Genomic DNA, 21,380 nt, shown 5'->3' on the forward strand with positions numbered 1-21,380 from the left:
CTTTTTTGGAAAAAGGTAAAATCTAGAGTAATTAATTAGTAAACACACACCAAATAACGTAGTACAATTATTTGTAAGAAATGTCTATCGATAGAGCTAACAACTTTTACCTGATATATACATGCACACAAACACACACTTTAACTTACTGAACTTCACAGAGGCTCAATTTCTTCATCTGTAAAATGGGGATAATAATTCACAGTTAACCTCTGAAGACCACAGTCTTGGCAAATGGACCTCGGACTGACTTAGAAAAGACAAAACCTATTCCACCCTACTGGGACAGAAACCTGCCCTGCAGTCAAGCAGGGAGGAAGATCCTGCAGGCCCCCAAGTGCATGTTCCCCTTTTTCTCCCAAAGACTTGCAGGACATACCAGGGTACCAGTGCCCTTTGACCACAACCTGCTCCATCATAGCTGCTTCACAGTGTGCATAGTCCTTGACAACTTTGGTTTGCCCCATACCTGCCTTATGCACTCATTTAGCTGTTTCATCACTCTCCATGGGCAGGATGGTTGTATGTGCACACCTGTGGGATCAGCTCTGCAAGAGTACAGATTGCACACGTTATCTCAGAACTCTGCATCAAGACTACCTCCTCCAGACTCTCTCCTATGCTTGTCTCCAGTGGCTGATAGTTATTCTGTTTTTTCCTGATAAATGCACCATCATTATCTTTGATATGCAAATTCTCTAACACCACAGCAGTAGCCAAGGCCAAGTAAATCCTTAGAATTCCACTATACTCTATGCCCCCACTATATTCCTTCATATTAGACCTTTACAAATGCATCATCAAATGTGCAGGATTTTTTGAGATTATACAGAGCAAGTAAGTGAACACACGAAGGACAAAGCCTGAGTTATGAAAAGAATTCAGCAAGTATCAGTTGAATTTTGAAACATTTAAACTAATTGAAACCCAACGACCTTAGGAAGTAGAAGGATATACTGCATATTTTTCCTCAAAATTTTAATGCAGCCTAATTTCTTTAAAAATATCCATTTCATTATTCACATTTAAATCTCTAATTATTCCTAACTTTGTTTACTAATACTTCTTTTCCAAGGACAGTTCCCCCAAATTCTGTATTTACTATCTGAAGTTTTACTGCATTTTAAATATGAGGTATCAAAGCTGAATTGCACTTTTTATATTTCTGTTCATTGAAACAATTCAAAGAAACTCTTCAGAGAAATGAAATTATTAATTCACACTTTAAAAGAGAAAAAAATACAAAAATTCTTTTGAGACAAATTTTCCTGATGAATTTCTGTTTCCAAAAATTCCTAAACTTCTAAATAGAGCCAATTGTTTGGAAAACTGAGACTAAACGCTGCTTCTTTCTAAAATAACAACATAATTAGAACAAAAATATTTTGGAAAACTGCTTCAGTTCTCCAACTCTGCTCCGTTCGTGAAGATATAACCAAAATGACACCAAACATTTTGATCAGAAGGGTTAATTTAGTCAAAAATGAATAACCCCAGGCACTACTTTCTCCTTTATTGGTAGTTTTAGTGTACCAAGAATTTTTTGTAAGGCTTTTGGAGTATTTAGTTTGTTTTTCAGAATTTTTCAAGAAGAAACCGTTCCAGGATATTCACAGTAGTTATCTCTGGGTCGGTGAGATTCTATGTCTTTTGTGTTCTTTTTGCTTATCGTATTTTATGTGATTTTTTTTCCCTATAATATATATGTATTGCTTTTGTTTGCATTTTTATTTTTAATGAAACTAATACATATAAGTGAAAATTCAAATGGTTCTTAAAGGCCTATAACAAAAAACACCCATGAGTCCCGTCAGTCCCCTGACCAACTTCTCCCCACCTAGCTTCACTCCCCGTTCCACATAGTCCTGTTAGGTGTTCTTCATTTCCTAAGTGATATGCTTACACCAGTGTTTCTTCATTTTCAGTTTTAGACATTATTTGTTGATTTCTTATTATGGCATTTAAGAATTTAGCTCTTTTACACACACCACCACCACCACTTTGACCTCACCCTTCCTTCTAACAGCCACATCACAACTTTTGTGCAAATCAATAACTAGGGTTTATATCATCCTGACAATGTAAATATAGTGCATTGCTGAATCAAGTTAAAGTGCCATGATAATGCTTTTCTTGAAAATGTCCTCTTCTCCCTGGAGTTAATAATTGCCTTGCTTTCTCACCTTTTTTTAATGTATCTAACATGAATTTTATCCAAGTGCTTCAAATATATCTATCAAATGCCCATCAAGACTGTCTTCCAATACTCAAACACACAATTTTTAGTCTACACTCTTATTTTGCTGAAGCACAGACTCTAGTAGCTTACTCAGAGGCGGTGCATAGAAGTAAATTTTGAGTGCTTGCACCTCTGAAAATGTGTTTTTTCTATTCTCATTCTTTTTTTTTCCTTTGCTGAGGAAGATTAGCCCTGAGCTAACATCTGTTGCCAATCCTCCTCTTTTTGCTGAGGAAGATTGGCCCTGGGCTAAAATCTGTACCCATCTTCCTCTACTTTAGATGTGGGACGCCTGCCACAGCATGGCTTGATAAGCGGTGCATAGGTCCACACCTGGGATCCGAACCCACCAACCCCGGGCCACCGAAGCAGAGCGTGTGAACTTAACCACTACGCCACCAGGCTGGCCCCTCTATTCTCATTCTTGATTGATAGTTTGGATAAGTTGAAATCATTTTCCCTCAGCATTTTAAAAGCATTGTTCCACTGTCTTTTACTTCCACTGTTGCCACTGAAATGTCTAATGTCTTTCGAGTTCCCATTCCTTTGTAGCCAAACTGTTTTTCTTTCTAGAATCTTCCCATCATCTCTAGTAGTCTGAAAGTTCACAATGATGTGCCTTCAAATGGGTCATTTTTCATTGATTGTGCTGGACACTCCAGGGTTCTTTTGATCTTATCTGCAAATTTTTTCTTTTATTATTTCTTTGCTAATTTCCTCCCTCCCATTTTCTCTGTGTTCTTTTTGTGAACTCTTGTTAGTGGGATGTTGAGACTTCTATGTTATTCTCTAGATTTATTGTCCTTTTATCCTATTGATCATCTCTACATCTTTCTTTTCAATTGTCTGAGACAGAGATTCTCAATTGACTCTCCCCACCCCAGCCATTGGGCAATGTCTTCTGATATTTTTGGTTGTCACCACAGGAAAAAGGGGCATGCACTGGCATCTAGTGAGTAGAAGCCAGGTATGCTGCTAACCATCTTATAATCTCCCACAAAAAAGAATTTGCAGCCTCAAATGTCAATCATGCCAAGACTGAGAAATCCTAGACCAGGAGAATTACTTAACTTTATCTTACAAGCTTCCACTGAAGTTTCTATTTCAAACATATTTTTCTTCCATTCTCTGATTATTTTGTTATGGGAATGCTCCATCAAAAAATAAACTCCTGGGGAGGGCCAGCCTGGTGGCACAAGCAGTTAAGTGTGCGCATTCCGCTGAGGCAGCCGGAGTGCGCACCGATTCAGATCCCGGGCATGCACCAACACACCGGTTGGCAAGCCATGCTGTGGTGGCATCCCATATAAAGTGGAGGAAGACGGGCACAGATGTTAGCCCAGGGCCACTCTTCCTCAGCAAAAAAAGAAGAGGATTGGCAGATGTTAGCACAGGGCTGATCTTCCCCACAAAAATAAATAAATAAACAAACAAACAAACAAACAAACAAACTCCTGGGGCCAGCCCCATGGTGTAGTGATGAAGTTCAGTGTGCTCCACTTTGGCGGCCTGGGTTCGTGGGTTTGGATACCAGGCATGGACGTATACCGCTCATCAAGCCATGCTGTGGCAGTGACCCACATACAAAATATAAAAACATTGGCACGGATGTTAGCTAAGGACTAATCTTCCTCAAGCAAAAAAAAGAGGAAGATTGGCAACAAATGTTAGCTCAGGGTGAATCTTCCTCACCAATAAGTAAATAAATAGATAAATTCCCTTCTCCAGAGCAGAAACATCATACTTTATAGACAGATCATGTTGGTGGTGGTATGGTTGGGGTGGAATGCATGAGAACAGGTTGGCTGTATGAAGTGGGGAAGGGACCCAGCGGTCCAGAGCTTTGTAAACAACTTTAGGGCAGTCCCCCTTCTTTAGGCTTATGCCTCCGTCCTGCCTTCCATGGTACACTGCACCTCCAAGTGCTAAGGCTCCTCCAAACACTTTGGTAGTCCCTCTTCTACTTTGCTAAGTCAATTATCTCTACTCCATCCAACTTTTGGCTTTCAAAATTTATTGAAATCTCTTATCTGCTGTAGCCTTTTCTCCTGTTTTCTTTTTCCTTGTGCCTTATATCTTGTAAACCCCTTTCTACATTATCGTTTTAGTGCAACTTTGCAAAGAATAAGTGACAAACAAAAAACTTTTAAAAAACTGAAAGGGATCCAGAACAGAGGAAGGAGAAGAACATGGATCTATTTTTTTTTTAACTGCTAGCCTGCGTATACAGTTTTATATTTTCTTTTTTTTTTCCTTGCTGGGAAAGATTTGCCCTGAGCTACCATCTGTTGCCAATCTTCCTCTTTTTTTCCTCCCCAAAGCCCAAGTACATAGTTGTATATTCTAGTTGTAAGTCCTTCTAGTTCTTCTATGTGAGCCACCGCCACAGCATGGCTACTGACAAATGAGTGGTGTGGTTCAAACTTTAACCACTAGGCTATCAGGGCCAGCTCAGGACATATTTTTCTTAAATTTCTAAATTATTTTTTAATTATGCCAAAATATTTTCATGATTTTTTTAATTTTATAAATTAGTTGAAACTGAGGTTACCAATCACTAGTTTACATGTTTATAACTTTTAGATCAGCTTGTTGAATATCCTTCCAGACACTTTTACATTCATACTTGCATATACTTTAGGATTTTTGGAACAACAAAAAGGATTAAAACAGTGCATATTATTTTGTAATTGCTCAGACTATTCTAGTCAATGGATGAATCATAATGTATTTAACCAATCTCTTACTGTTGGACATTTATGCACCTTACTGTTGGCCCAAATGTTCAGTTACCCAGATAAAGCAAAGTAGTAATATCTAGCTAGAAATTAATTTTAATATTAATAACCAGTTTTAATATTAATTTTTTGATTAATTAATTAATAATATTAATTTTAATATTCAAAGCCAGTTTCAGATTTAATGGGGAAACACTGGAGGATTCCTGCTCAGGTCAAGAGGAGGACAAGTGGGGTGCCCACTCTCCCACAGCTAATACCGTTGTACTGGAAGTATCAGTCAAGGGAACTAGTGAGAAAGAGAAAGTAAAGATATAACTACGGGAAAAAAGATTATGAAGTTGTCATTATTTGTAGGTCATATGATTAGATACCTGGAAAACCCAAGAAAATCAACTGAAAAAATATATAAACAATAGAAAATTAAGTATATATATGTATGTGTATGTGTGTATATAAGTATATATATTTATAGATATGTGTGTATATATATGTATATAAATATATGTATATATAAATATATGTATATATAAATATATATGTATATATTGCATATATAAATATTTATATGTATATACAGACATATACATATACACATATATAGTATATACATATAAATATAAATATATATAAATACATTGCATCTAAATTCATAAAATATTTTTATGTATGTATATACATATATGTGTAAATATGTGTATATTTATATATAGTATATATACAATATAAAATATAATTGTTATATATATTATATGTACAATATAGTGTATATATATTATATATACACATATATTTATATACACACATATATACATATATGTATTTATGTGTGTATATATATACTCACATATATTTGTCACACAGACACATAATACCTCCTTAGAAATAAAGAAAAAACTCCACTAATTGCAGCAAAAAATAAAAAGTGTCTAGAAATAAATTTAACAAGGAATATACAAAATTTACGTGAGGAAAATTTTAAAACATTCCTACATGACCCAAAAGTAGACTTGAACAAATGAAAAGATAGACTATGTTCTTAGATAGGAAAAATCAACACATATCAATTCTCCCTAAATTTTAATTTTTAAATTTATTGCAATCGCAAAGAAAATAACAAGAGGCTATTTTCTGGAATAGGACAAGCTGATTCTAAAGTTCATATGGAAAAAAAAGAAAAAGAATAATCAGAAAAACTCTTTTATAAAGGAAGAATAGCTTTCTATATATTAAAAAATACTACAGGGACTGGCCTGGTGGCATAGTGAGTAAGTTTGGGCATTCCACCCCAGCGGCCCAGTGTTCACCAGTTCAGATCCTGGATGCAGACCTACTTACCGCTCATCAAGCCATGTTGAGGCGGTGTCCCATGTAGAAGAGCTACAACTCTACAACTATGATATACAACTATGTACTGGGGCTTTGGGAAGAAAAAAGAAAAAGAGGAGGATTGGTGATAGATGTTAGCGCAGGGACAATCTTCCTCAAAAAAAGATAATAATAAAATAAATAATGGGCCGGCCCCGTGGCTTAGCGCTTGAGTGCGCACGCTCCGCTGCTGGCGGCCCGGGTTCGATGCTGGGCGCGCACCGAAGCACCGCTTCTCCGGCCATGCTGAGGCCGTGTCCCACATACAGCAACTAGAAGGATGTGCAACTATGACATACAACTATCTACTGGGGCTTTGGGGGAAAAATAAATAAATAAATAAATTTTAAAAATTAAAATAAATAAATAAATAAAACTCACTTTATAAAAAAAAATACTACAGGACCTCAGTAACAATACACTTGGGGATTGCCATAGGAATGACTAATGGAATTGAATAGAAAGTACAGAAATAGACCCAAATAAGTAGCATTTCAAATCAGTGGGAAAAGATGGACTTTTTAATAAATGAATAACATCTGGAAAAAATAAAGTTAAATCTATATCTCATATTGTATACTAGGATAAATCCCAAATGGATCAAATATTTAAGTGAAAAATATGAACACACAGATGTACTACAAGAAAATATGGGTAAATTCTCTTCTTACCTTGGAATGGAAAGGCCTTTCTAACTATGACTCAAAGTCTAGAAGACATAAAATATTAATAAATATAACTAATTAAAAATAAAAAACTACCCCAAGGCAAAAAATCATAACATAAGCAAAGTTGACAAACAAGTTACAAACTGGGGGGGGAAAAAATCTGGCACTCAAATCACAGGTAAAGGGCTAAACTCCTTAATATATAAGACGCTTCCAGAAATCAAGAAGAAAAAGATTAGCCACTCAAGAGAAAAATAGAAGACATTAACAGAAAAGTCACAGAAAAAGAAATATAAAAATGACCTTTGCACATTATAAATGGCCCTCATTCATAAAAGATATGCAAATTAAAATTAACCAACCTCATCCCATAAACAGATGGTTATTCTATTTTCCCACTACTTTCTGACTTTGGAGCATTCACCTCTCACTACATTCTCTTCCAATTGGCTCTACCCATCATCATTTGAGAAAAAGTGGCAAGTTTATGAAGCTATATCTTTTTTCTTTTTAATCTAGATCCCAAACACCTTGTTAACAAAGCAGATAGACCTTAACTGGATAACATTAGAGCATCATTGTTTACCAACATATTAAAATTCGTGCTTACTGTTTTGAAACATGAAGAACCCATACATCAATATGATAAAAATCGGAACAAACATGTTCCTTATCCTATTCCTATGAACAAATGTGTTTTTTAAAAAATAAAGTTGATATTTGAATTATTTATAAGTAGTTTTCATAAACCTTATAGCTAAATACAATTTTAGAATATAGAAATGTTCCTTAGTATAAACATCTCCTGCCCCACCCCCATCCTCTGCGAAATATATTCAATTCCAAAAGAATGAAATTTTTATAGTGATATAAATCAACTACTTCACTGGTCATATGTTCACATGCACTGGTCATATGAACAATCCTAAAAATAACTAAAAACAAAAAAAGCAATTTTCATGGTAGTATTTTTTTAATATACAAACATATTATCTCCCTTGTATGTCCCAATCAAATTGATCTCCTAATGTCATTACAACTACTGTTTGTGCAACGGTATTACTATAATCAACCCACCCCATACATTTAAATCATGTCTATCACTAACTCAAGTTCCTGTTTTAGATACTCTATATGAGAAGTTAGAGGCATGAAGAATGACATTTAAAATTATTATTTATATAGAAAATGTATATGCTGCAACAGAATCAAGAGCCTGGAAATAAACTCAGACATCTATGGACAGCTAATTTTCAACAAAGGAGCCAAGAACATACAACAGAGAAAGGAAAGTCGCTTCAATAAATGGTGTTGGGAAAACTGGATAGCCACATGCAAAAGAGTGAAGGTAGACCACTACCTTACACCATACACAAAAACTAACTCAAAATGGATTAAAGACTTGAATGTAAGACCTGAAACCATAAAACTCCTAGAAGAAAGTATAGGCAGTACACTCTTCGACATTAGCCTTAGCAGCATCTTTTTGATATCATGTCTCCTCAGGCAAGGGAAACAAAAGAAAAAATAAACAAATGGGACTACATCAGACTAAAAAAAGCATAAGCTATCTGATAAGAAGTTAATATCCAAAATATATAAAAAATTCATATAACTCAACAACTGGAAAACAAACAACCTAATTAAAAATGGGCAGAGGATCTGAATAGACATTTTTCTAAAGAGGATATATAGCTGGCCAACAGGAACATGAAAAGATGTTCAACATCACTAATATCAGGGAAATGCAAATCAAAACTACAATGAGATATCACCTCACATCTGTCAGAATGGCTATTATTAAAAAGACAAGAAATAAGTGTTCGAGACGATGTGGAGAAAAGGGAATTCTCACACGTTGCTGGTGGGAATGTAAACTGGTGCAGCAGCCAGGGAAAACAGTATGGAGATTGCTCAAAAAATTAAGAATAGAACTAATATGACCCAGCTATTCCACTTCTGGGTATTTATCCAAAGAACACAAAAACATTAATTCAAAAAGATATATGCACCCCTATGTTCATTGCAGCATTATTCACAATAGCCAAGACTTGCAAACAACTTAAGTACCCATCAATGGGTGAATGGATAAAGAAGATGTGGTATATATATACATTGGAATACTACTCAGCCATGAAAAATGATGAAATCTGGCCATTCGTGACAACATGGATGGATTTTGAGGGCATTATGCTAAGTAATATAAGTCGGATGGAGAAAGCCAAATACCGTATGATTTCACTCATATGTGGAAGATAAAAAACAGCAACAATGACAACAAACAAACACATAGACACAGAGAATAGGTTGCTGGTTACCAGAGGGTTAGGGAGGAGGTGGGAGGGTTAAAGGGGTAAAAGGATACATTTGTACAGTGACGGATGGCAACTAGACTTTGGGTGGTGAACACAATGTAGTCTACACAGAAATCGAAATATAATGATGTATACCTGAAATTTATATAATGTTATAAACCAATGTTACTTCAATAAAAAAATACTTAAATTAAAAAAAGAATGACAGTTAAAATTATTATTTATATAGAAAATGTATGTGCTGCACTCAGATCTCCCACTTAATCTTGAGGCCTGCATTCTTTGCATTTTAATAAAAACAAAACATTTTTGCCCTTGAGCAAGTAACAGTTTTGAAAAATTACCCATTGCCATCTCTTTTCAAAATACTTTGTAATATACTAAGATATTTTTTATTTTAAAAAGAAGAGAATCTAGTTTTAATAAAAAAGAAATCATCTTGTGGGAATTTATTTTCCACAAGGAAAGGTATGGTTCAAGTTGCGGATTTTAAAATTCTCCTTGGTAGAAAATACAAGGTAAAAAATAATTTTCGAAAGACTGTTACAATTAAATGTCTTCAAAGTGTCAAATATATCTTGTAACAAAATGTGGAGTATCCCAAAATGCTAACATAATGTTTAATAGCCAAAAAGTAGGGAGAAATGGATTGTGGGTTAAGGAAAGTTTTAACTATTAATACTGCGTATGCATAACATATTAGAAACTACAATATCAGTAATGAAAATATCATCAGAACAAGGAAATTAAACAATCCATGAATTCTTCCTCTAGTCAAATACAAATCAAGCATTTCACAAAAATAATATATATACCAAATTAAAATGAAACGTCAGAATTTTTTTTTAACATAGAAATTATTTCTTTTGATATAGATATGAAACTCACTTTTCCTCTAAACATTTACAGATAGAAGTTAAGGTCTTCGGACTTTGGACCTTTGGCCATAACCAGTTTGCAGATGCAGTACTATCTACAGTGGTTCTCTCTCTCTCTGCATGGCTACATTGTCCCCTAAATAATTTAGATCGGGTTTTTTTCTGGGGTTTTTTTGTTTTTTTATTTTTTATTTTTTTTGTGAGGAAGATCAGCCCTGAGCTAACATCTGCCAATCCTCCTCTTTTTGCTGAGGAAGACTGGCTCTGGGCTAACATCCATGCCCATCTTCCTCTACTTTATATGGGACGCCTGCCACAGCATGGCCTGACAAGCGGTGCGTCGGTGCACACCCGGCATCTGAACCACCGAAGCCCGGGCCGCTGCAGCGGAGCGTGCGCGTAGATGGGGTTTTTTTGTAGATCTGCCCTTCTTTCGCTTGTAATCACCATTACGACAATAAAAACTAATCATTCTTTGAATTTGGAAATCAATATAAAAATACAAAGATTTAACTCACTGACATCCCTGTTATCGCTTCATCACCCTGAACCCGGAATTCAGCCCTTCCACTAGTTTCCACAGAAAGTCATCTCCAAGAATTTCATGATTTTCCTCAACTTTACATAACATTAAGGGTTTCCTGAGGAGCTGAATGGCCTCCCATCAGCTCTATATTCCTCTCTCTCTTCCTCCCCACATGGGAATTGAATGAGCATCTTCTGTTGCTTAAACTCCTTGGAGTTTTACTGCTTACCTAAAGCAGTTCTTCCAAACAAATACAGCACCATCCCTAAAATAAGTCCTGGGAAAAACATTCTTCAATTTGATCTACCTCCTTCACTCTCGTTTCTCAATAAGCTCTTGCTTTCTCCTAGCCTTTTCATCTCCAAGTCTTAATGATTCCTTGCACCTCATAACATATGGGCTTTTTTGAGCTCTACATTTTGCAATTAACCTTTTGCTCTGTTCGCTCCACCCACTCCAGGTAATGGCCTCATCCAGTTTGGACCTGATCTCAGCTTTGGCTTAACTGTCCCCTCCCTATTCCCTCAATCCACCGAGGTGTATCTGATACCAACTCCACTTACACAACAGCTGTCTAAAACTCTCTTTCTTGAGCTTCACATCTACATTCCCAATATCCTACTATGTGTTCCCAGGTTCTTCAAATGCAATAAAATATAACTCATTATCTCTCTCCTCCCCATACTCTTCTTTCTCACTTTTCTCATTTTTTGGAGTCATCATGCCTCTAATTGCCCAAACCAGAAACTTCAATTTTCCCAGACTCCTCCCTCTTGCTTAGCCTTCTGTACCAAATTCTGTCAATTCTACTCCATAAAGATCTTTCATGTATTTACCTCCTCTGCCCTTCCTCTTTCACTCACCACGTTAGGCCTGTATTCCTTCTTTAATCTCTGAGGTCTTGCTGGCATCTTCCCTCTTCAAGCCTTTAGACACAATGTACCGGGATAATAATTCCCTTCCCATCTTCTCCCAGTGCTTAGTACCACGTTTCACACACAACAGACCCTCAGCAAATATTCATTAATTATAGAAGAGACTTCAAATCCTTGCAATCTCACAACTTTCTTTTCCTTCTCATTCATAGATTGCTACTTTCTCTCTCCAACCTCAGCCTTCTTCAGGGTTCTTCTAACTTGCTGTTGATTATCTTCTTTTCCTTTCAGCTCCAATCAAAGCTTTCTATTTCTATTTATCACCAGTCAAATAAATGCAGGACCTTAAAGTCCTCCATTCTCACTCAAACCTACCTTTCCAGTCTTATCATTCATACTCGTCCTCTCACGTTCTTTACTCAATCTAGCCAAATCCAACCACAGGTCATTTCCCAAAAAATGCTGTGCATTTTCCTGCCTCCTTGCCTTTGCTCACGCTGCTTTCAAAACATAAAATGTCTTCTCTTCACATCTTTCCCTCTCAAAAGCTTTCCTAGTTTTAAGGCCCAGATCAAATGCCACTTCCTTCATAAAACTTACAGATTCCTCCAGACAGAATTGCTCTCTTCCTCTTCTCTCCTTTGAAACTTAGTTCATAACTTGCTTTGTACAAGTATTTTATTTCTCCTACTAAAAAAGTATCATAGAGTTGTTCAAAGCACTATTTTTCAGACCATTTGCCACAGAATAACTGGAGTCTCGTTAAAAACAAAACAAAAACAAAAACGCTACTGAATCGGAGTGCCTTGAGGTAGAACTAAGAACTCTACAATTGAAAAGCAAGCTCCCCAGTCAAGTGCACAGCGAAGTTGCAGACCTTGAGTTGCGGAAGTGGACCTTGAAGTCAGTCTGACTGGGAGTGGCATTCCAGTTATATCTTTGTTAAAGATAATTTTAAGAAAAAGCTAAAATCATGACTCTGATACAAATAAGAAAGAAAAAAAAGTTAAAGATTTTATTTAACTCCTTCAATGAGGGGACCAGGCAGACATTACAAACTGTTCAAAAGAGAATCTGAAAAAGACATTTATACAGAGTTGTAAAATGGCTCAGAGATGATGAAAGGCTACAGTCAAGTAATCCAGAAGGATGTGCACTAGCCCAAAGACAGTGAAAGGCATGAGTCAGATGACCTGGAAGGTGTCCTCTAGGCAATGCAGAGTTTTCTACTGAAATATGAAATTTTTTCCCACACCTCTTACTAGCTGTGTGACTTTGAGTATTACATAACTTCTCTGAGCCTCAGTTACTTTATCTGTAAAATGGTAATAAGATTTTATAATTTTAAAAAGTTTTAATGGGGATAGTACTTACCTAATAGAGCTATTGTTAGAATTAAATGAGTTAATGAGTGCCAAGTATTGAGTGCATGATACTTGATAAATATTACACAGTAGTAATAGTACTAGTGGTAGTATTACTACTAACTATAAGTTCCTTGAGACTCATTCTTGTTTACTAATGAATATATTCATTCAATCAATCAACCAATAAGTGTAAAATACCTCCATCTGTGCTAGGTCTGGGTGGATAATAAAATAGCTCCTGTCCTAAGGAGTCCAGGCTAGCAGAGGAGATGAGAACTTAAATAATTATATGAGATATAATAAGTGAAAACAGAGGTATGTGAGCACAATTGACAAAATGGCTAACCATGGGTAGAATGTACAGAATACTTACAGAAAAGCACTATAAAGGTAAATTTGAGCTGAATCTTGAAAGGTGAGCAGGAAATCACTAAGGAAGCACAATGTGCTAACAATTATTGTGCTAGATCATTACGTATGTTAATCTTACTTAATTCGCACAGAGCCGTATAATAATAGCCACTGTAATTGAGTACTTACTATGTGTCAAGCGCTGTTTTAAATAACCATCATTATCCTATTTTATGAAGAAAAAACCCTGAGGCTTAGAGAAATCAAGCAACTTTTCCAAGATGATACAGCCAGTGAGTGGGAAAGCCACAATTCACCCCAGATAGCCTCTTTCCAAAGTGTAGGAAATATCATCTCAAATTACTAATAAGAGAATCAAATCCAGAGAGACTGTGAGATCTCCCAGGAGAGACTGGTTAGAAATTGGGTCCCTGGTTTTAAAGCCCAGGTAGATGCAGAAGAGCATGCCAGAAAGAGGGAAAGCGTGCAGACGCCTGGAAGCACAGAGGATCTTGGCATGTCCCTGGGAATCAGCAATGTTTGGAACTCAATATGCATTTATGGAAACAGTAATGGAAGATGAGGCCACTAAAGTAGGCAGGGATTGTGAAAAATAAATCACACCACACTAAATATTGCAGACTCTGCTCAGGAGGAGATGAGAAAATAATGAAGGATTTTAAGCAAGGGAATGAAGAGATCAAAGGTTTCAAAATTGGAGGCAGAAAAATCAGTTTTGTGGCAGCAAAGGCTAGTATTATTGAGATCAACAGTTTTGAAGTCAGACAACTTGCCACCTGTCATGACCTAAGGAAAGAGAACCTCTCTGAGGCAGAGTCTCCTCATCTGTAAGATGAATATAATAATAGGGTCATTATGAGGCTAAATGAAAGAACATAGGTAAGCACCTGCTACTGTACTTCAGATTCAGTAGGCATTCCATAAACAATGGTGGTAGTATTATCAGTTGTTTATTGCTATTTTTGTTGTGATACAAATACACTGAGACCTACTTTAGGTCTTTGTGAAGGAGGAACATGTTAATACACTTACTGATGCTCTTTTACCTAGGTTGTTTAGAAATAAAACCAACACTGCTCAATTGGTTCAGACATAGTAGATTGATCTGTATCAAAACAGAAAAGTCCCAGGAGCACAAAGAGAACCAGATTTCAGGAATGGCATGATGTTAAGGGTTCAGTTTATCAAACATTTCTGTGTCTCTACTGAGTGTCTAACACTGTATTAAGCGGTACATATATAAAAATAGCTAAGACACCATCTCCTTTCACAGAGTCAAGAGTCTACAACATAGTTCTTTTGGTTGATTTCCCTTATTCTAGATCCCTGGCCTCCTCTCTTACTTACAACCTCACTCTCACTCCTCAGGTCTGATATTTATACTACTCTTGTGGAAGTGATCTTGGTTTCCCTACTTCATTACCTACCCCTCCTTTGGACTACTTCCTTTCTTGGCTTTTCCAGTTGAATAAGTCAGATCAAAACCTATCCTCAATACCCTACCCTGGTTCCAAGACACCTTGCTACCATACTGAAGTTAAACCAATTCTCTCAAAAGCTGGTACTAGAATTCTTTTCAGAGGAAAACACCTTGATGAGTCACTATGAGTAGCAAGAGAGAAGATAATAAAAAAGAGACTGTTCTACATTAGAAATTTACTTAGGGGTATGAAAGGAGTTGGGGAGAAAAGAGAAGACAGAAGAGAAAGAAAAACAGAGAAACGAGACAGAAGGCAGAGTAACTTCATAGTATACCTAAAATACTTCTTTAAATGAATAATATTCTAAGTTATTTGCATTTCTTCAACTCCCTTCATGTCTTCCAAATCTTCAGTAACCCTTCCACTGCCCCTATAAGCCCCCCCTACACACACACAAACACACAGTGTGAGTGGAAGTGGTAGTGGGAAGAAAATCATGTGAAGAAATCATGGGGTCAAGTTCCACTGCTAGATCAAAAAGGAGCGAGGTGGAGACAGCACACCTGGAACAATGAGACAGCCCACAAACTCAACCCATCAGTAGGAGCAGGGCCCGAGGTGATGCAAAAATCATAGATATCTGGAACACTGGCAGAACACTTTGGGAAGTGCTGTACTTTATTTAAGAGCTGTGTGATAGGAGCTTAAACCAGTATTTTTCGGTTAAAAAAACAACAACAGATTATCTCAATTGATATCTGGGTCATGATTTCTTCAGAGTCATTTATGGTTTGGCACAAACTCCATAGGTCTACCTTCCCAATATTCCTACTGTCTTCCCCAAAGCTGGCCACCATTGTCTTACCTACGTTACTACATCAGTCTCCCTGGGATCAGCAAACATTTTCTCAAAGGGCCAGATAGATAATAAATGTTTCAGGCTTCATGGGCCAAATGATCAGTTACTCAACTCTGCACTAAGGCCTGGAAGCAGCTATAGACAGTATATAAATGAATGGCTATGGTTGTGATCCAATAAAACTTTATTTACAAAATCAGGTGGTAGGCTTTCTGTCCTGCTGCTTCTGTTCTCTATATTATAATCAGGGTACTCTTTCTAAATGTGCTTCTGCTGTATCTCTGCTTAACCACTTGAATAGCTTCCAAATGCCTTTGGATAAAGTTTAAATTCTTTAACAGAGTAAACAGATTTCATCCTATTAGCCTTCTCTCTAACCTTTTCTGGCTTCTAACTCAATTCTTCAGCACTATTGAACTACTTTAAATTCCCTAAGTTCCTGGTTCCCTCTTCGTTCCATGCACTTGCATATGCTGTTCTTTTGGTTTGGAATATTCCTCTCTCCCCCCCAGTCATACTCACCACCACATCTCCCCTCACCCCCCAGCTTAGTTGATGCCTACTCCTCTATATTTCAAGTTTCACATTAATGTAACTTGCTGTGGGAAGCTTTCCCTGATCCCTAAATTCTCACGAAATGTTGAGGTTGCTGGTTTAATTGTCTGAATCTCTTACTAGTCTGAAGCTCTGTGAGGACAGGAAATTGGTCAGCAAATCATCATTGTATTCCAAGGTACTCAATAAATAATTGGTGAATAAATGGATTCTTGACTGATGATGAAGGAAAAGACAAGAACCAACCTAAAAACGGAGGGGGCGCTCAAAGGCTAATTGGTGGAGAATAAGCTGAGATTTGTTTGAATTGTTCCCTCTAATCCAAAATCTGCTCCTAGTGCATTTCTGCTTTGCCGTTGTAGTTTGCAGTGAGTTTAGGAAACATACATCTTCCAGACTTTCTGATGCAGCAACCAAAGTCCTGAATGGTTTTGCTTCTACCTTGATTTCCAAACAATCTGTTCACCCTCTCTTCCACTCTTGATATCTTACCTCATATCCTGTTACAGTCTTGTATACAGTGTACTTTTTATTTGGTAATTCTCCTCTCAACGGGATCTTGGCTTGCCTTTCTGACCAATACTCACATTTCATATATTATGTAGTGGGCATATTCTATATGCCAGGCTTACAGGACTTATTCTACAAGCCAGGCCTAGGGGACTTAATAATTTAGTCCTCATTCAAGCCTCATAATAACATTATGAGAGATTTCCTTTTATTATTCCCATTTTACAGTTGATGAAATTAAGACCTAAAGAGATTAAGTAACTTTCCAAAGATACAGAACAAATGGTAGAGCTGAGATATGAGGGAAGAAAGTCTGACGCCAGGGCTTGAGTTTGTAACCTCATACTACTTTACAATTTCTCTAGGACCATGTCTGTTTCGTCCCTCTCTGAATACTGTTCCTGTACAGCCCCAGAAGTCTTCTGAAGTACTCCTCCAAGGTTCTTCCTGAAAGTCATGGACAGTATGGCTTATCCAAGGCAATCATAAGAACTAACATTTATTGAGCACAGTCACTGTGCTACGTGCTGTTCATGTGTTACCTCATTTAAACTTCGTAGACCCTAATAAGAAAGATAAGGTTAGCTCTATCTTACAGATAAGGAAATAGAGGCACAAAAAGGTAAAACAATGTGTTCAAGGTCACACAATTAGTAATAGGAGGACCTAGAATTTAAACCTAGGCAGTCTGACTCCACAACCCATACTTCTGGGTAAGAAGAGAACACATAGGCAGGTAGAATGCATAAAGAATTCCTCAGCAGGGCCGGCCCTATGGCGCAAGCGGTTAAGCGCGCACGCTCTGCTTCGGCGGCCCAGGGTTTGCAGGTTCGGATCCCAGGCGCGCACCAACACCCGGTTTGTCAAGCCATGCTGTGGCGGCGTCCCATATAGGGTAGAGGAAGATGGGCGCGGATATTAGCTCAGGGCCAATCGTCCTCAAGAAAAAAGGGGAGGATTGGCATCGGATGTTAGCTCAGGGCTAGTCCTCCTCACAAAAAATAGGAATTCCTCAGGACCTCATAAGATGAAGGGAGAAGTATGGGTGAGGTTGAATGATTCAGGCTTCCATCATCCAGATAAGGAACCATCACTAAGGATGTTTTAGCTATTTATTGCTGCCTAAGCAAACTACCACAAAACTTCATGCTTTAAACAACAATCATTTATTAACTAACAATTCTGTGGGTCAGCAGTTTGGGCTGGACTTGGCTGAGAAGTTCTTCTGCCGGTTTTGCCTGGGCTCACTCATGTGGTGAGAGTCAGCCGTGGCAGCCTGGCAGGGGCTTGATGGTCCCAACATGGTTTCTCTGGCAGTCAAGGCCAGCTTCATGGCATGGGCAAGGGACTTGTGCCTGGTTTATTATTCTACTATTGCTGTCTCAAAATTCTTAGTAATTATGGAACAACGGACCCTACTGGGCCTTGCAAATCACATTGCCAGTTATGCTAGTGAATGGCACTGGATGTCAGCTGGACATCTTTCTCCACATAGCCGCTCATCCTCAAAGAGGTTGGCTCAGGTTTCTTCACATGACAGAAGCTTTCCAAGAGAGTGAGAGCAAAGCCTGCAGGGCTGAGGCTCATAATTCCCACATCATCACTTTTGCTGATTTTATTGATGCAAGCAAGTCACAAGCCAAGCCTAAATACAAGGAGGTAGAGATCTAGAGTCCACTCCTTGATGGGAAGAACAGAAAAGTCACAATGCAAAGGGGCATGTATAGAGGGAGGGGATGAGTTTGTGACCATTTATTGCAATCTATTACAGAGGAGGTACATGTTTAGGGAGAAATGAAATAATTTCAGTCTTGGACATGTTGTGATTAAGGTTTCTTCTGTGGTAAACCCATGCTAAGGTATCTAGTGCCAGAAACTATATCCAAAGTTCTTTTCTGGACCTAGCTCTCAAACTTGCTTAGTCTCTGGTTTCTATGTTCTACTCATTCCACTTTTCATTGTTTTAATGGTGGCTACTTTGAGGTAACCTTAAAAAATAAGAGAGGGTAACAACATTAATCTGATCTTTGCTGCAAGGCTAGAGTTCCTTCTTTGGCTGAGGACTCTTAATGGGAGGTCTTTAAGAAAATCTCTGAAAAACATTCTTCTCCTGTTTGGACTATAGAAATAGTTGGATTTTCCAATCCTGTGAGGCCCCAATTTTCTATACACTCTATTTCCTTCCATCTCTGCCTGCAAACTTGTCATTTCTTATGTGAGCTCATCTCTTTCTTGAAAAACGTTGCTAAAGATCCTTGCTCAGCAAGGAGCAACCATTACACATTTGTATTCTGGTTCTTTCCAAATGCTTCCCCTAAAGTTCAGCCACAGAAGGAACATGGTCAGCCTTACAAGCTGAGCAAAGGTGAAATTTTTACCAAATATTTGCAATGGCATTACAAGGATCACCAGTTTTCCAGCCTGCAAGATTTGTTTCTTCAGTGCCAACTGCCTGACTGCTTAGGTAATGCTATATGTTTTAAGATTTTGTTAGAAGTCCCCCATTTCCAGGTATAAAATTTTTCATTAGTTGGAGTAAATGATAAATTGCTGTCATAAAGAGACCCCGAAATCAGTGACATAAAGAAAATGGAAGTTTCTTTCCCTCTCACATAATAGTTGGGCCTAGACTGACAAGACACTCAGTTCTATGAGGTCATTCAGGACCCAGACTCCTTCTATCTTGTGGTTCTATCCTCTCCTAGGATGTCTTCCTCATCTTCATGGTTGCAGCTGGTCATAGACATGTCCGTGAAGAAGACAGAAAGCAGTCCAAGGCAAGCCATCTTCTTTTAAAAGGGTAAGGCAAAAGTTGTACTCATCACTTCGAGTTATATTCCATTGGTAAGAACTTACCTGCAAAATCATACCTAGCTGTAAAAGAGGATAAGAAATGTAGCTCCCAGCTGAGTGAATGTAGAATCAGAAAGAAGAGAAGGGATTTTATGGTAACAACCATTAGTCTGCCATGAAAAGTAAGAAGAAAAGATACCCATTGTTAAGAATCCTCACAAATACAAAGACCAAATGGAGGTAAATAAGGATTTTGTTTCTCAGAGGGAAAGAGAATGACAGTCTGACAAAAAGAAAGACAAATTCTAGCTGGTGGGTACCCAAATTTCCATTTTATTATTTCCAGGACTTTTTTGAATACATTTTATAAATAAAAGGCTTTTTTTTTAACTTTAAGAGAAGTAGATAGAGAAAGAAAGACCCAAGAAGAACATCAAGATAGAACAACAGTAATGTGAGGAGAATCAGAAGAAAATGGAATAATGAAAAAATTTTAATTGCCTGAAAGAAGACAAGAAACATTAGAAAAGGAAATGTTCCTTGGACTGGAAAACCTAGAGGTGACTAGCGAATGTGACTGAAAAAGTAGAAATGAACAAAGAAAAATGAGACAGCAAGCATGGACTACGCTTTTTTAAGAACACTGACTTTTTAGGAAAGAAGAGATAAGATTTTAACTAGTTATGATGAGTTCCACTTGCACATGGACTGAGAACCAGCCCCTGAGGGCTGAGTTGAGGTATCGGGTCCTAGAAACTAGGGTGGTCCACAGCTCTAGCTGCCCAGCATATATATTATCTGCATCTTGAATGGCTAGAAGAACAGAGAACTCTGCATTTTAGGCTGGTAAAGTTTTCCCAAAGTTCAGAACTACTCTTGGATGTGGTGGTTGAACCCTATAGTAATAGGGTCTTGGAGCCTCCAGAGACAGTGCCTCCATCTCTACTCTCATAGTCAGAAACTGCCACTTCTGCATGAGCTAGACGGCTTGTTCCCTGGAGAGCCAGAGGACGCAAGCTGGGTGTGGGAATGAAGAAGGACGCAAAGCACCTCAGCCACAGCTGGAGTCTGGGCAAAACCCTCCTCCTTTAGAATATCAAGGGGGGGTGGCGATAAATCAATAATGTGAATGGAGAAGAGGGATACCAATCAGCAAGAGTAAAACACAAACTTTAGGCACTTTTGTTTGGCAGACTAAACTGGAAATATGACCTCCTTCCATCCCAAACCCCCATAAGAAGAATAAATGCAGAAGCAACAAATTCTAATTAAAGTTGGTGCTGTTCCTTCAAACTGGCAGAGAAAGTAGCAATCTCATTATTATGCAATAAGGCCAAAATTCCTTTAAGAAAAGAAATAATTTCATGGAAAAAGGATTAGATTGTGTTGTCTCTGAGGAAAATGAATGCTTCTTATTGCAATGTGTGCCTATGTTCTAGGTGACATAGAGATCACTTTAGTGGGAAGGCTGGGACTATTAGGAGAGTCACCTTCAAACTTACTCATGAGACTTGAGTCCATTACCCTCTGGAGCCCCAAATGACTGAGAACAACAACAACAAAAAATGAATGCTCATTCAGATGAAGTCTGAGGTTATGGAAGAAAAAACCAAGGGATGAAAAACCTTCTTTGGTCGAAAGTGGTTAATATTTCTGAAGGATGAGATGAGGCCACCAGACTGAGAAGTTTGGAAGAAAGAAATGCAAGAGGATGGGGAGGAGGCATCAGAGGAATGAAGGGGATGTTCTCCTTATGAGGCCAAAATTTGAAAGGTCCTTCTCTTGGGTGGTTTGTCAAGCCCTTTCAGAAAGGTTATTGGAGAGCCATATGGTGGTGGCTGACAGGGAAGGTTGGCTAAGATAGGGCAAACCTAACACGCCTCATTTATTTGCAAG

At 37.7% G+C, this 21,380-nt stretch overlaps 1 protein-coding gene across 2 annotated transcripts in view; it reads right to left on the reverse strand.

Annotated features, from left to right (window-relative positions):
• The window catches only part of TLCD4 (TLC domain containing 4), a 102,662-nt gene that overhangs the window by 72,628 nt on the left and 8,654 nt on the right, over positions 1-21,380 (reverse strand). Inside the window, exon 1 of one of the 2 annotated variants that reach the window (XM_087447027.1) lies at positions 12,208-12,453. The exons of the other annotated variant lie outside the window; for it this stretch is intronic. The gene's annotated coding sequence lies outside the window, so the exon portion shown is untranslated. Of the gene's footprint in view, positions 1-12,207; positions 12,454-21,380 lie in introns of those variants that run through there. 2 annotated transcript variants of the gene reach the window in all.

The sequence above is a fragment of the Ceratotherium simum genome, chromosome 2 (assembly GCF_057802395.1).
Source record: "Ceratotherium simum simum isolate JZ-2026a chromosome 2, ASM5780239v1, whole genome shotgun sequence".
In the NCBI taxonomy this organism is placed as follows: Eukaryota; Metazoa; Chordata; class Mammalia; order Perissodactyla; family Rhinocerotidae; genus Ceratotherium; species Ceratotherium simum.